We start from the raw sequence: 15,319 nt of genomic DNA, 5'->3' as shown, positions 1-15,319 counted from the left end.
CTGTGTAAATATCCTATCCTTACAGTCATCTTACCAGCAATTTGCAAACTCCATGACCTCCCATATCGTTATAAAATCTCAAGGGAATTCTTCTGAGTAATGATACTATTGTCATCATTACAGTGGAATTCTCTGCCTGAGAAATTATTAGGTAATTCTCCTTTCTTGGAGAGATTCAGAGAAAGCATCCACCCAATATCAAAGCTCAGAAATTTGACAATACTTTTGTGCTCAGCTCAATGGAAAATCAAGCAGAAACAAAAACCATAAAAAGTATGTCCACTCATGTAAACTGCCAGTTTTCAATCTTTCCTCAATTCCAGTACAGCCGTACACCATGCCTATCCTGAAAGTCTTACAATACTTATACAAGATATGCAAAGGATGCAGAAGGCTGTTATCTGTAGGATAAACCAACTGATTACCATCATATCAGCATATTCCCTTTGTAAAAGAGCTTCAGATCAAAAAAAAATGAGACTTTTCAGGCACTTACAAGTTTCAGATGATGATGATTTTATACTATTATATTATATATTATATAATACTATCAAGTTAGACATCAAAGTAATTATCAAGCTACAACCAAAAGCATTTTAAAAAACATGGTAATTTTGCAACTAAATTCAATTATTCAAAGTTTTAACTTCCCTTAAAAGCCCCCCAAAAGCAGAAGCATTAGTTTTTAAAATCATTTTTAAGCTTTAACTGGAGAGATAAAGATGAACTTCTATCTTAAATATCTATGGGAAGGGATTTGCAAAATCTATCATAATATTGCCTTCATGTCTCTCTTCTTCAGGTCAAAACTTGCTATGCAGAAAACAATGTTCAAAAGAGATATGCCTGAAAAGGAATATATTTAAAATTTACACAGAAAAATATAGGAAAAAGGCAGGCAGGCAGGCAGGCAGGCAGGCAGGCAGGCAGGAAGGAAGGAAGGAAGGAAGGAAGGAAGGAAGGAAGGAAGGAAGGAAGGAAGTTACACATGAGTAATGTACAGTATACTTTAAAAAACTACATGTAGGAAATATATTTAACTAAAGATTTTATAATTTAGGCTAAAACAGTATCTAGGAGAATGTTTTGTTTAAAACTATATGCAACAGAAAACATTACACATCATACACTATCTGCATGGAAAATAATGAGCAAAAATAGATACAGATAGGAGTCACATTTTAATTGATCAACACGTCTAGTTTTCATCCTAGTATTTAATAATGTATCATATATTCCTAGTATTTAACAATAAGAGTGTTGTGAGGTGGGAAAAATAAGATGAGAGTTAGGCATGTTCACTACCTTGAATTATTTATTAAAATAATAAAGTAGAAAATTATAGATAAGGTAAGGTAAGGTAAGGTATGGAGAGGAGAGGAGAGGAGAGGAGAGGAGAGGAGAGGAGAAGAGAAGAGAAGAGAAGAGAAGAGAAGAGAAGAGAAGAGAAGAGAAGAGAAGAGAAAATTCCATATAAGTGAAATTGCTGAAATTCAGTCGATATTAGGATGCATTTTGGTTATTTATATGTCTGCAGAATTTTTTTTAAAAATTGAATATTAATTGTCTGTTAAAAATCTGTTGTAGAGTTAAAATATCTCATATTAGCTAATAAATGGCTATCAGTCTTAAATAATAATTGACATGTTTCTTATAATTTTAAAATGAGACTAATTCAACAATATTTTGTTTACATTTATTGCAACACTGGAAATTTTTAAGAAAATGTTGGATAACCATCTGACTGAGATGGTGTAGGGTTTCCTGCCTGGGCAGGGGGGTTGGACTAGAAGGCCTCCAAGGTCCCTTCCAACTCTGTTGTTATGTTATGTTATGTTATGTATACTCCCAATAATGTTTTAAAATCTATTAATTTCACTATACTAAAAGTGTAAAATCAGTGAGAATGCATGAATTCATGGGATTGTCCTTTCTTTTGTTTAATATCCCTAAATTTGTTAATCTGGTCTTGCAAACATCCATAAAGGTATAAAAGTATTTCTGATTGCAGATCCACAATGTGGAGCTTTATCATTAAATGGAAAGTTATGGATTTATCAAGCATGGTTGCAGCAAAAGAGATTACTCTTCATGTAGGAAGGACAGCTCAAACTCAGATTTACAATTTTGGATCACCAATATATGTTGGCTTTCTGCTTGTGAGCTGGATGTCTAGTAGTATAACGGAAAGATTGATCAATATTATCTCATGTGGTCAGAGGTTAATGAACTGTTTGAAAATGAGTCTGAATGATTTCTTATGTTATAGTATGTTTTTTATTACTGGGGAGGGGGGGCAGGACTTTTCAGTGACTATTCAACACATCCCTCCTTAGCTCAAGGTTGACCTAAAGACCAGGGCAAACTGTAACCAAGGACCAGCTTGGAAATCTAATTGTAGAATATGTGACTAAGCAAAGTATTCACAGCTTTTATAACACAGCATATTATAGCATGCTCATATATTCCAGTTGCCTCACTTTTTGAAACACAAATGGAATTTGGAATATTACCATTTGAAATTAAAGGGACTTCTTAATTATTCCAATGCAATTTTTCCTAATTTATATCTACATATATCTATATTTTATTGCAAACAAGAGCAGTGGAGCAATTTATTGCTTCTGGTTTGAATTCGTAACATGTGTGCTTTCTAGGCTTGTCAGAGTTATGTTTTTCTCACTACTTTTTATGTTTTACATTTTCCAGTTCTGCCAAATCTGGAGGACTCAACCACAGTCAATCTAAAGTAGAAACATAAGTACTGCAGTTATTTGTGTTTATAGTATAGATGAAATAAAATGTTAGCAATAAGCAGGGACGAGGAAGAATTTAATTAGGCTGATATTTTAAACAAATGCACATAATTCATACTTCCAAGGTCACACCTGAATTGAGCCACAATCATTCTGATTGCACATTCTATCACTCATTGTCTCTTTGCTCAAAAAAAATGTAATTAAAAACTTTGACTATATCAAAAAGAAATGTAGATATTCAGGAGCTTTTTAAAAATTCAGATTGCTGAATTTGAGTGAAACCCTTTGATGAACCCAGTTCTAATACTATAGATGACATCTTGTAACCTCTGAAGCCAGGACCTTTCATTAGGACAATCTTACGGACACTAAAAGATGTTCCTAGACGCAAGGTTATTCACAAAAAGATGTAACATTCCACAATTTCCTGGGCAATAACTGACAATTCTATTAAATTATTTGGCACTACTCTTCTTTTTGTATGTATGTGTGGGTATGTGTGAATGTATGAATGCAAATGCATGTGTTTAAAAATCACTATAAATAGCACAGCAAGGCAGGAGATAGTCATTTCATTCTATTTGCTCAATAGGATAATGCTTTTCGGAATGATATGTTAAGACAAACTTATCTGCAGAAAGAACACATCTAACTGCCCATCAAAATCCATCCTGAAAGATATGCATTTCAGAACAGAAGAAAAATGATGCATAATTGTGGAATGATGGAAGAAACAAGTGAACACATCAAAAGAAAAAAAAACTTGCTGAAATGCTTTTGCAATAAAGGACTTTTGCAGCTGTTATATATGTAAGCATAAGCACATACTTGTTGAAAGTTTTATCAAGAGCAACAAATCTCCAACCCAAAATTCCCTGGAAGGTTGTCCCACTGCTCAGGGATATACTAGGACAGTGATTCTCAACCTGGGGTCCGCAGACTCATGGGGAGGTGGGGGGCACAATGTCATCACAAGGGGTCTACAGAGGCTTGAATAAATGTTATGATTTAAAACTTGACTTATTTATTTATTTATTTATTTATTATTCACATTTGTATACCGCCCTATCTCCCGAAGGACTCAGGGCGGTTCACAGGCAAGTAAAAACATATATATACAAATTAAGAAAACCATTAAAAAACTTATTCTAACAGCCAAATTATTAAAAATAGTATAAATATTAAAACCAATTTAAAACCCCTATAAAATTTAAAAACTAGTCCAGTCCTGCGCAAATAAATAGGTGTGTTTTAAGCTCGCGACGGAAGGTTCGGAGGTCCGGAAGTTGACGGAGTCCTGGGGGGAGTTCGTTCCAGAGGGTGGGGGCCCCCACAGAGAAGGCCCTTCCCCGGGGCGTCGCCAGACGACACTGCCTAGCTGACGGCACCCTGAGGAGTCCCTCTCTGTGAGAGCGCACGGGCCGGTGAGAGGTATTCGGTAGCAGTAGACGGTCCCGTAAGTAACCCGGCCCTATGCCATGGAGCGCTTTAAAGGTGGTTACCAAAACCTTGAAGCGCACCCGGAAGGCCACAGGTAGCCAGTGCAGTCTGCGCAGGATAGGTGTCATACGGGAGCCACGAGGGGCTCCCTCTATAACCCACGCAGCCGCATTCTGAACTAACTGCAGTCTCCGGATGCCCTTCAAGGGGAGCCCCATGTAGAGAGCATTGCAGTAATCCAGGCGAGACGTCACGAGGGCGTGAGTGACCGTGCATAGGGCATCCCGGTCTAGAAAGGGGCGCAACTGGTGCACCAGGCGAACCTGGTAAAAAGCTCTCCTGGAGACGGCCGTCAAATGATCTTCAAAAGACAGCCGTTCATCCAGGAGGACGCCCAAGTTGCGCACCCTCTCCATCGGGGCCAGTGACTCGCCCCCGACAGTCAGCCGTGGACTCAGCTGACTGTACCGGGATGCCGGCATCCACAGCCACTCTGTCTTGGAGGGATTGAGCTTGAGCCTGTTTCTCCCCATCCAGACCCGTACGGCCTCCAAACACCGGGACAGCACTTCGATAGCTTCGTTGGGGTGGCCCGGTGTGGAAAAGTACAGCTGGGTGTCATCAGCGTACAGCTGGTACCTCACACCGAAGCCACTGATGATCTCACCCAGCGGCTTCATATAGATGTTGAACAGAAGGGGCGAGAGGATCGACCCCTGCGGCACCCCACAAGTGAGGCGCCTCGGAGCCGACCTCTGCCCCCCTGTCAACACCGTCTGCGACCGATCGGAGAGATAGGAGGAGAACCACCGATAAACGGTGCCTCCCACTCCCAATCCCCCCAACCGGCGCAGCAGGATACCATGGTCGATGGTATCGAAAGCCGCTGAGAGGTCTAATAGGACCAGGGCAGAGGAACAACCCCTATCCCTGGCCCTCCAGAGATCATCCACCAACGCGACCAAAGCCGTCTCAGTGCTGTAACCGGGCCGGAAACTGGACTGGAACGGGTCTAGATAGACAGTTTCCTCCAGGTGTGAGGGAAACTGATATGCCACCATACTCTCTACAACCTTCGCCGCGAAGCGAAGGTTGGAGACCGGACGATAATTACCTAAAACAGCCGGGTCCAGGGAAGGCTTCTTGAGGAGGGGTCTCACCACCGCCTCTTTCAAGGCGGCCGGGAAGACTCCCTCCACCAAAGAAGTGCTCGTAATTGCCTGGAGCCAGCCTCGTGTCACCTCCTGAGTGGCCAGCACCAACCAGGAGGGGCACGGGTCCAGTAAACACGTGGTGGCATTCAACCTACCCAACAACCTGTCCATGTCCTCGGGAGCCACAGGGTCAAACTCATCCCATAAAATGTCACCAAGACCACCCTCAGACGCCTCACCTGAGTCGCCGCAATTTTGGTCCAGACTTAAGTCTTGGGAGTCCGTGGCAATGGGCTGTGGCAACAAAAGGTATTTAAAGGGGGTCTGTAGTGAAGAAAAGGTTGAGAACCATCGTACTAGGAGTTTTCCCAATACAGAAAAAGAAAAAAGGTTCACCTTTTGAAGATAGAAACCGAATTTTAGAACTTTCTTCAATATGCTAAACACATCTCAGAGGCCAGTATTTCTTCAGCAGTGGAATGTTGGACTGATGTCTGATAGAGGGAAAGGATGCATCACCAGGGCATATATAGAGTAGAGTGGGGTGGGGTGAGAAGAAAGGGAGGGAGGGAGGGAGGGATGAAGGAAGGAAGGAAGGATTTCCGATGCTCCCTGCCAGCTTCCTATACTGAAAATCAGTGGGGAAGGCAGCAAAAAGTCATAAATTGCTCTGCTCCCACTACTTTTTGCCCACCTTAAGGTGATTTCTGTTTCTCTATTTAGGTAAGACAATATCTCTGACCCAGTGAGGCATGGGTAGTCTAGTTCTTCTTAAAGTTGCTTGCATTGATTATATTGGTTACAAATTGCTTTTATAAACGTGCACTTTATGATTTGAAGTCAAACTGAGGTGTCTTCAACCTATTTATCAGCAGATTTTAAAAGGGGAAAATTAAATTCATAATGAGCCATAATGCTGTTAATTATGATCGAAAGCATGTATCGATTTATCAGTTATTTTTATCTAATAATTCATTAATTTTAGTGTTGCATTCTCTACAGTGTTGTAGAAATTGAATCCTGTAAAAAATTGTGGTGCTGGTGTCAATATTTTGAAGAATGCTTCCTAAAAGCACACAAAAAAAATCATCCATGGCAGGGGTCTCCAACCTTGGTCCCTTTAAGACTTGTGGACTTCAACTCCCAGAGTTCCTCAGCCAGCTTTGCTGGCAGAGGGACTCTGGGAGTTGAAGTCCACGAGTCTTAAAGGGAGCAAGGTTAGAGACCCCTGATCCATGGAACCTATTTCGTGGCCTGGATGAGAACAAATTTTGATACTTTCTCTCTGGAAAAATAATGTACTCCCAAAATCAGGCCAGTAAAAGAAAATGCAAAATGGCAGAAAAATGTGATGTCACTTTTCAGCAGTCATGGTCAATGAGGGCCCTAGGAAGGACTTTTGGGAGAAATATGGAACCTTAAAGACACAGATTGCCATCTCCCAGTCTTGGGTGATTTGAAGCTGGTTTTTCTTCTAAGAATGCTGCTAGGCACATAGGTGGGATGGATGCTTTGTTTTCTTCTATAACTGTCTGGTTTGGTTCTGCAACCCAGCTAGACAGACAGAGGATAATTAGAACTGCAAAAAAATTTTTTGCTACCAACCTGTCTTCCATTGAGGACCTGTATATTGCACGAGTCAAAAAGAGGGCTGTGAAAATATTTACAGACCCCTCACATCCTGGACATAAATTGTTTCAACTCCTACCCTCAAAATAACACTATAGAGCACTGCACACCAAAACAACTAGACACAAGAACAGTTTTTTCCCTGAATGCCATCACTCTGCTAAACAAATAATTCCCTCAACACTATCAAACTATTTACTAAGTCTGCACTACTATTAATTTTCTCATTGTTCCTTTCACCCATCTCTTCCCACATATGACTGTATGATTGTAACTTTGATGCTTGTATCCTTACGATTTATATTGATATTGATTGTTTCCTGATTGCTTATTTGTACCCTATGACTGTCATTAAGTGTTGTACCTTATGATTCTTGATGAACGTATCTTTTCTTTTATGTCCACTGAGAGCATATGCACCAAGACAAATTCCTTGTGTGTTCACTCACACTTGGCCCATAAAAAATTCTACTCTATTCTATTCTGTTCTGTTCTGTTCTGTTCTGTTCTGTTCTGTTCTGTTCTGTTCTGTTCTGTTCTGTTCTGTTCTATATTTAAGAAATCAGATGCAGGAGGGTCATGAACTAAGTACAGAATGTAAAAACACTTGCCCCTCTTCAGTTAACTTACTTTGGTGAAAGGATCAGAACTGTCTACAGCTTTGTCTGGAATAATGTTTCATGAAGAACCAAGAAGAAGGATGAATTATTTCTTTGTATTTGATTTTCAAATATTGCAGGAGGTATGCTCAGTTGACCCTTGCAACTTCCATTGCTATTCAATTGGCTAATAAATGGAATGACTTTGGAAGATAAGAGTAGGATGCCAACTCAGCATCAGTGCAGCTTCAATTTTGGCACTCACTTGCACCCCGTATTCTTCAGCATGACCTGGAATGCTGTGGTGAGTTGCTCTCCATTTGCAGGGCTGAGAAAGCATTTTCCCTGACAGCCACAGTGAGTTCAATATTGTCATGTCAAGTTGTTTTGCTTTCCCCACTTTGCTTTTTCATTGACTCTTCACACTTGTCAAATGCATTGGGGTTTTAACTGAGTTATCATGTGTTCTTTTGTATGTGTGCTGTGTATTAACTGCAGTGATGTTATGTTGTTGGTGACAGCTTGGGCCTGTCACCAACAACACTGTGGGATGGGGAATGAGGGGAGGCTGGGTGTGAACTTGGATAGCATACACTTCAGACAGAATTCAGAACCAAGGTGAATGGAGCTGTTCCTCTGAAATACTTACATAAGTGAATATCAAACATATCCAGGTTGAAGAGTAGACCCTTTCTGTCTCTGGGCATCTCCATACAACAGTGGACTATTTATGAGAATCTGCAAAGCTTAGTGTAGTGTGCATTCTGCAGTCACACTCTGCTTCTGACAAAGCCCCATAAAAGTATTTTTCCAGCCATGTAGGGTTGTTTTTTTTAAAAAAAAAACAAGATTGAAATAGCATCAAGGAGCACTGACAACCTGTCCTCCCCTGGTAAGAATTATTTGGAGATTATTTAATGCGTCCATGGAGACTGCCAGATGCCACAGTATGGACAGCACCCCAGGGTTGTTGCGACTGGCATCTTATCCTCTGCTGAATCCTACTGATCCTGTATCAGTAGATTTGGGTGATAGGATGCAACCACTAAAATAGTAAAACAATAATGATTCATAAAACAATCTAGATAAAAGGAGATCCTGAACAGAATCAGTATTGCTGAGGATGAAACTCTTAGTTACTTGAGTAACTAATCAGATCTTCACCTCCAGCATTGCTGGAATTCATCATTGGTGTAATGGCCCTTATTTTAATCGGTTATATCCTTCGGATCTGAACCAAAAGGAGACCTAATAAATTAAGTGAATTTTGAAGAAAAATATGTGAAATAACTGTATCTTCTTTTCACAGGAATCCAAAACCTCTCATTTTTATTCTATATAACTAGAGGCTTTGTCACTGATGGTTAAGGCTCACCTCTCATATATGACATAGGTACTGTCCCGCATTTCCATTGCTTTAGATGACACCTAACATAAACAGCTACATAATTTGTTTTATTAAAACATAAGGCTGCTCCCAAGTAATTCATCTGAGATAGGGGTATCTATGAAACCTGAAGCTGTGATCCTTATCATAATTATCTGGGTGTACATTCTGCTAAATTCTTTATGATTAACTTCAGAGTAAATTGTGGTCTAAGGCTCACTCTATTATTTTCAGCAAAGGGTTGCTGGAGAAGAAGGGAAGCTGGGTTATAAATCCTGTTTTAGTGTTTTGCTATTTATGCAAATTTTCAAATAGAAAGGCATATGGCAGCAAAGTAGCACTAACTATCTGCTTTTCACCAGATCTCTCACTGATACATTAAAAGAAAAAGAAAAATGACTTGGTGGCAAGACTGCATAAAAGGAGGAATAACATCCCTAAGCATCATATTGGATTTAATGTTCTTTCTTACGCCGTTTTGTTTTGTTTTGTTTTGAGCAGCATATTACTTTCTGTTGGGCTTTTATCAAGTGACTTGTGCAGAGTTTATCCATTTCCTTCTCATATCTAAGAATTCTCTATTCTGAATTAACATTTCATCCCAGTCTATGCTAAGTTTTTATACTACAAATGCAACAGAAATATGGAGAAAGAGAAAATATCTAGTGCAACCCTTCACTCCAGGTCATCTATCCAACTTATCTGCTGACTTTTCATGTTCATGCCTCTCTCTGAATAGCAATGCAAAGGACACAGTATGTGCTGGTATTAAAAATCAAAGTGGGGAGAAACACATTGCAAATATTGAGATGCAGTTACTCAGAATACATTCCAAAGCCAGTATATCAGAAGTGAAAGTCCTTTCCTTTCCTATCCTCTCCTTTCCTCTCCTCTCCTCTCCTCTATTTTCTCCTTCCCTTTCCTTCCCTTTCCTCTCCTCTCCTCTCTTCTCCTCTCCTCTCCTCTATTTTCTTCTTTCCTTTCCTTTCCTTTCCTTTCCTTTCCTTTCCTTCTTTCCTTTCCTCCTTTCCTTCCCTTCCCTTCCCTCTCCTCTCCTCTCCTCTCCTCTCCCTTCCTCTCCTTCACATACTGTTTCTCAAAAACATTTTATTCTAAAATAAAATCTTTTCTTCAAAATATCTCTCCCCTGTGTTGAGCGAGGCTGATGTTGATTCCACTACAGAATTCTGGCTTATGGAATGTGCTACAGTATTAAAATAGAGAGATCCAAGTGTATAAGAAGCCTAATAATTAAATCAGGAATGGAAAGAAAGGAAAGAATGAAGAAATGGAAGAAGAGGTGCCATGGCTCACTCTTTTCCCTTTCCAAAAAGTGAAAGGAAAACCCCCACACAACTATACTTTGTGGGTTTTCATGTAGTCACTTTACATTCTGCTTGATAATGTACTGTGCCCACTGCACTATTTGAAAGCAGCAGGGCTATTTTCCCCATTCTAATTGATGAACAGCTGTGCAGTAATAGACTACAAAGCATAGCTTCACTGATCTCTCCTCAGGCCACCCGAGGAACTGAAGGCTCCACAGGGAATCCAAGAAGAATGAAAATCTCCCCCTTTCATTATTATTTTATTTTTAAATAAATAAATAGATTTTCAAAATATCCTCTTTCCCTCTCGTTCTTTTAGCATTTCATACCAGCAATAATTAACTCCAATTTCTCCTTAGAGAGAAAGCAGCTGCTCTGGTTCAGCCCATCCTATTGCTCTATCATGCTTAACGTCAGTCAAATGTTAGTGGAATAATTCTCTCTTCCTTCCCTCTCCCTCTCTTTTCTTTGGCTTGAAAGAGAATCAGTACTATTTTCATTCATTATGAGGTAGTATTGTATTTTGTTTATGTGCTTATTTCATAGCAAACTACCCTGCTGAACTTTTTCAGTAAAAACAGAGACTGTTTACCTGAGGTTTTGTCATCATAAAAGAGAACTACATCCTCCTTCTTCTTGCTAAACCTCCACATAGTACCATTGAGGGGAGCATAGTCAGTGTAGTAGAATGTACTACAATAGTTAAAGACTTAAATGGGAAAGATCCAAGGGGCAACTTCCACACAACCCATGCAGCTCATTGGATGACACTGGATGAATCTTTGTCTCACAGCCTGTCAGCCATAACACATTTTACCATACTTTGTGAGATACATGCTATCATCATCCAAACAACCTTCCAGGCCATGATTCCAGACATGCAATTGTTCTGGTCAATGCCATTTATGTATCCATTCCTTCACCTAAATTATAACTCCTTTCCATAACTCCTTTATATAACTACAGATAATTGGTGCAGCTAATCCCTAAACTGTCCCAGGATAAATCATTTTAATGCTTATTTTCACTGACACAGCCATAGGCTGAACATAGAAATTTCTTCAGGCAAAGCGTAAGTTTTGTTCCTGATCTCTTTTTCTAACAGGAAAATGTTTTGAAATCATATTCCAGTCTACCAAATAAGCTTCTACAAATAGCAGTGAGAAACTGTTTTTATATAGTCTGATATAAACACTGTATCTTAATCTACTACAGTTCATGACTGAGGCATCATAGACTCTGCACAGAACTATCTACTTAAGAATCTGTGCTACTTCATAAGGGGAATTGGGTTTACCAGATTGTATTTTACTGCTTGCTATTTGGTCTGGATGAAAGAATGGAAGTTACTGAGAAACAAGTGACTTTTAGAGTTAGAAGATCACAACCTAAAGTTTGGGTCAGGAGACAAAGACAAATGGTTGACATACCTGGACATATTTGAAAATGGGTAATCACAGGTAATTTAAAATTAAATCAAGAAAGCAATTAATAGGAAAAGGATATAGTTGTCAATGGCTTTTCCAATTACAGTTATCAGAAAAATGGACAGTTAAGTAAGATAGAATTTGAAATACAATTGTGTACTCATAATGGACATGAAATTGCTAAAATGTATAAATTCTTGCTGAAATGTGAAACAGAGGAAGAACAGTTTAAGAACGTATGATAAAATGGGCTAAGAATTTTGATTATAATATGCAGTTGGATCAATGGGAAAATAGATGGGTAAAACAGTTTACATTTACATTCTGTTATGATCTCAAAGATATTTTTTGTACATAATGTATAACTGGTATATGAAGCCAGGTAAATTATCTAGAATTTATAAACACATTTTAAATGTATTTTGGAAATGTGAGCAACGTATGAGCCAGCAATGTGCAGCAGCAGCCAAAAAAGCTAATGCAGTCCTAAATTGCATTAACAGAGGGATACAATCAAGATCAAGTGAGGTACTAACACCACTCTCTAAAGCCTTAGTAAAACCACACCTAGAGTACTGCATCCAGTTTTGGTCACCACACTATAAAAAAGATGTTGAGACTCTAGAAAAAGTGCAGAGAACAGCAACCAGGATGATTAGGGGACTGGAGACTAAAACATCTGAAGAAAGGTTACAGGAACTGGGCATGGCTAGTCTAGTGAAGAGAAGAGAAGGACCACGGGAGACATGATAACAGTGTTCCAATACTTGAGGGGCTGCCACAGAGAGGAAGGAGTCAAACTATTTTCCAAAGCACCTGTAGGCCAGAAAAGGAATAATGGATGGAAACTTAACAAGGAGAGATTTAACCTGGAAATAAGGAGAAATTTTCTGACAGTGAGAATAATCAACCAATGGAACAGCTAAGCTTGCCTTCGGAAGTTGAGGGAGCTTCATCACTTGAGATTTCAAGAAAAGATTGGACTGCCATTTGTCGGAAATACTGTAGGGTCTCCTGCTTGGGTGGGGGATTAAACTAGATGACCTACAAGGTCCCTTCCAATTCTGTTAACCTGTAATCAACATGAAGGGACATTCTTTTAATGGTCATTAAAAGAACACAAATAATGGATTCAAATGAAAATGGTGAAATTGATTGATCTTGCTGAGATGGATATGCTAACTTCTTTGATTAGAGAAAAGACATCTACATTTATTTGTGGCTGGAAACCTCTTATGGTCTTTTTGAATAAAAGTGGGAAAAAATGAATTTGTGATGATGATTACACAGGATACATTATAGAAAGAAGAATGTTAGATGTAACTTTAACGACAGTGGTTAAAATAGAATGCATTTATGAAACTCCTGTGAAGAATATCAGAAGTCACTTCTTAATATCTTTTCTTTTCTATTTCTCTTTTTTTCTTGCAATTTTTTCTTTCTTTTTTCTTTCTCTTTTACTATTTTCTTCCTTACTTTATAGGAGTTTTTTTTTGTTTGTTTTAATCTTTTATAAAGTTTTAATAAAAATATTAAATGAATCTATGCTAGTTCAAGATATTTTTATGGTAGGGCAATGAAACAAAGAAATGTGAACTCCTTGTCAGAGAAGTAATATAACTACTTTTCTACATTCTTGCAAATATCTGTGGGGGAATGAGCACAGTTTCACATGTCCACTCAAATGAACATTTTTGTTGCAACTTTCAGAATTCTCAGATCTCATTTCTGAAAAGCACTACTGTGGAAATTTAAAGTTATTTTAAGTTTTAGTGCAATAAGACAGGGGTCTCCAACCTTAGCAACTTTAAGATTTGTGGACTTCAACTCCTAGCACTCTGGGAGTTGAAGTCCACAAGTCTTAAAGTTGCCAAGGTTGGAGAGCCCTATTCTAGATAATTCATGATTTTTAAAAAGTGGAATTCTCAACTATAACTTTAAAAAGAATCCAATTCCCCTCCCTCAAAAAATTCCATAACATTTCATGAGAATAATTAAATTCTTTTATGTTATAGCTATCAGATCATTAAAATCATATTTGTTTTCAAATTTGAGGAAGAAACGTCTTGTCCTTGTCTGCGTATTAATTCTTAGAGGACAGGGGACATCTTGCAACATATATATATGCTGATATAACTCTAGTGGTATAAAAATGGATGCCATCCATACTGCTGTAATCAGTCAAAAATTTGAAATTGACTTGGTGGATTGTAGATGTCCCTCCTTCTCCCTACCCCCATTCTTTTAGCTTATTCTTATTACACTTTTTAAACAAGAACTTAGAATGGGATGTAAGAACCTGAAAGCTCCTGTCCACTTCTGAGTTTCAAGCCAAAAAGGTCTGCTTCATCCTCCATCAGCAATGACAGGGCACTATAATACAATCCTATTAGAAATGGAACTTGTCTCTGGGACTCAAGAAGATAATAAACTAGTCAGTTCGGTCAAGCACTGATAAGGGTCTGGAGTAGAGCTGACAAGGACAGATTGGAACAGATTTGGTCAAGAGATAGAAGTGATGAAACCAAAGCTGGCAGCTGTGAGGAAGAGATTAACAGGAAAGGTCACTGTGGAATATAGTTCTCAAGCTGTCTGACTGTGAAAGAAGAGTCTCAGATTTAAGGTTGTGGTTAGGGGGCTTCCCAAATGATTCACCATGGGGGTCAGATTCCACTATTCCATTTTATAGATTCTACAACTGAATTGAGTTTACATTCCATCCCATTTTCTTCACTAAATCAGAGCAAGGGTCCTAAATTCTCAAAAGACAATTGGCAAGGATATGGAAAATGCCCTAAAATAATATGATGTAAATGAACTAATTTTAGAAATCTCATAATAATTTATATTGAAGTGACACCTGATGGAAAAATAGTTGTAGTCTAAACGAAATGATAGCTGTAAGCACGGGTGAAATTCAGCCAGTTTTATCCGGCTCAGGGGCAAACCGGTAGCGGTGGCTGAGGGAGGCTCCGTCCACCCGTGCAGACCAGGGGTGGGTTTCAAAACCTTTCACTACCAGTTTGCTTGTGAGTGAGTGTGCGCTCACGCACACGCACAATTCTTCTGTGCATGCGCAGAAGGGTCCGGGTGGGTGGGCAGAACCTCCTGCCGCCACTACCGCTTCGCCACCACTGGCGCAGATGTCATGACTTCACTTTTTTGCAACATTTTAAGCCTCTGTGCATGCGCAGAAGGCTTTGTGCTTGTGCGGATGACGGCGTGCATGAGCTACAAATATTCTCCTTTGAAGGCCGCTTGATTCCATGGGAGTTTATTTTTTTATTATTTCATTTTGTCACAACAGTATACACAAACATCGACATAAAAAAAACATCATAAAAGAAATATATATATATATATATATATATATATATATATATATATATATATATATGTAGAAGTATGCAACAGCTATGTTAATTTGATATAATAAAGGGAACAATAGGACAGGAACAGTAGGCACTTTTGTGCTCTTATGCACGCCCCTTATAGTCCTCTTAGGAATGGGGTGAGGTCAATAGTAGACAGATTTTGGTTAAAAATTTTGGGATTTTGAGAAGAGACTACAGAGTCAGGTAGTGAGTTCCAAGCGT

Source organism: Ahaetulla prasina, chromosome 1 (assembly GCF_028640845.1).
Source record: "Ahaetulla prasina isolate Xishuangbanna chromosome 1, ASM2864084v1, whole genome shotgun sequence".
In the NCBI taxonomy this organism is placed as follows: Eukaryota; Metazoa; Chordata; class Lepidosauria; order Squamata; family Colubridae; genus Ahaetulla; species Ahaetulla prasina.
The sequence above is the reverse complement of the archived record's forward strand: the minus strand, read 5'-3'. Positions refer to the sequence as shown.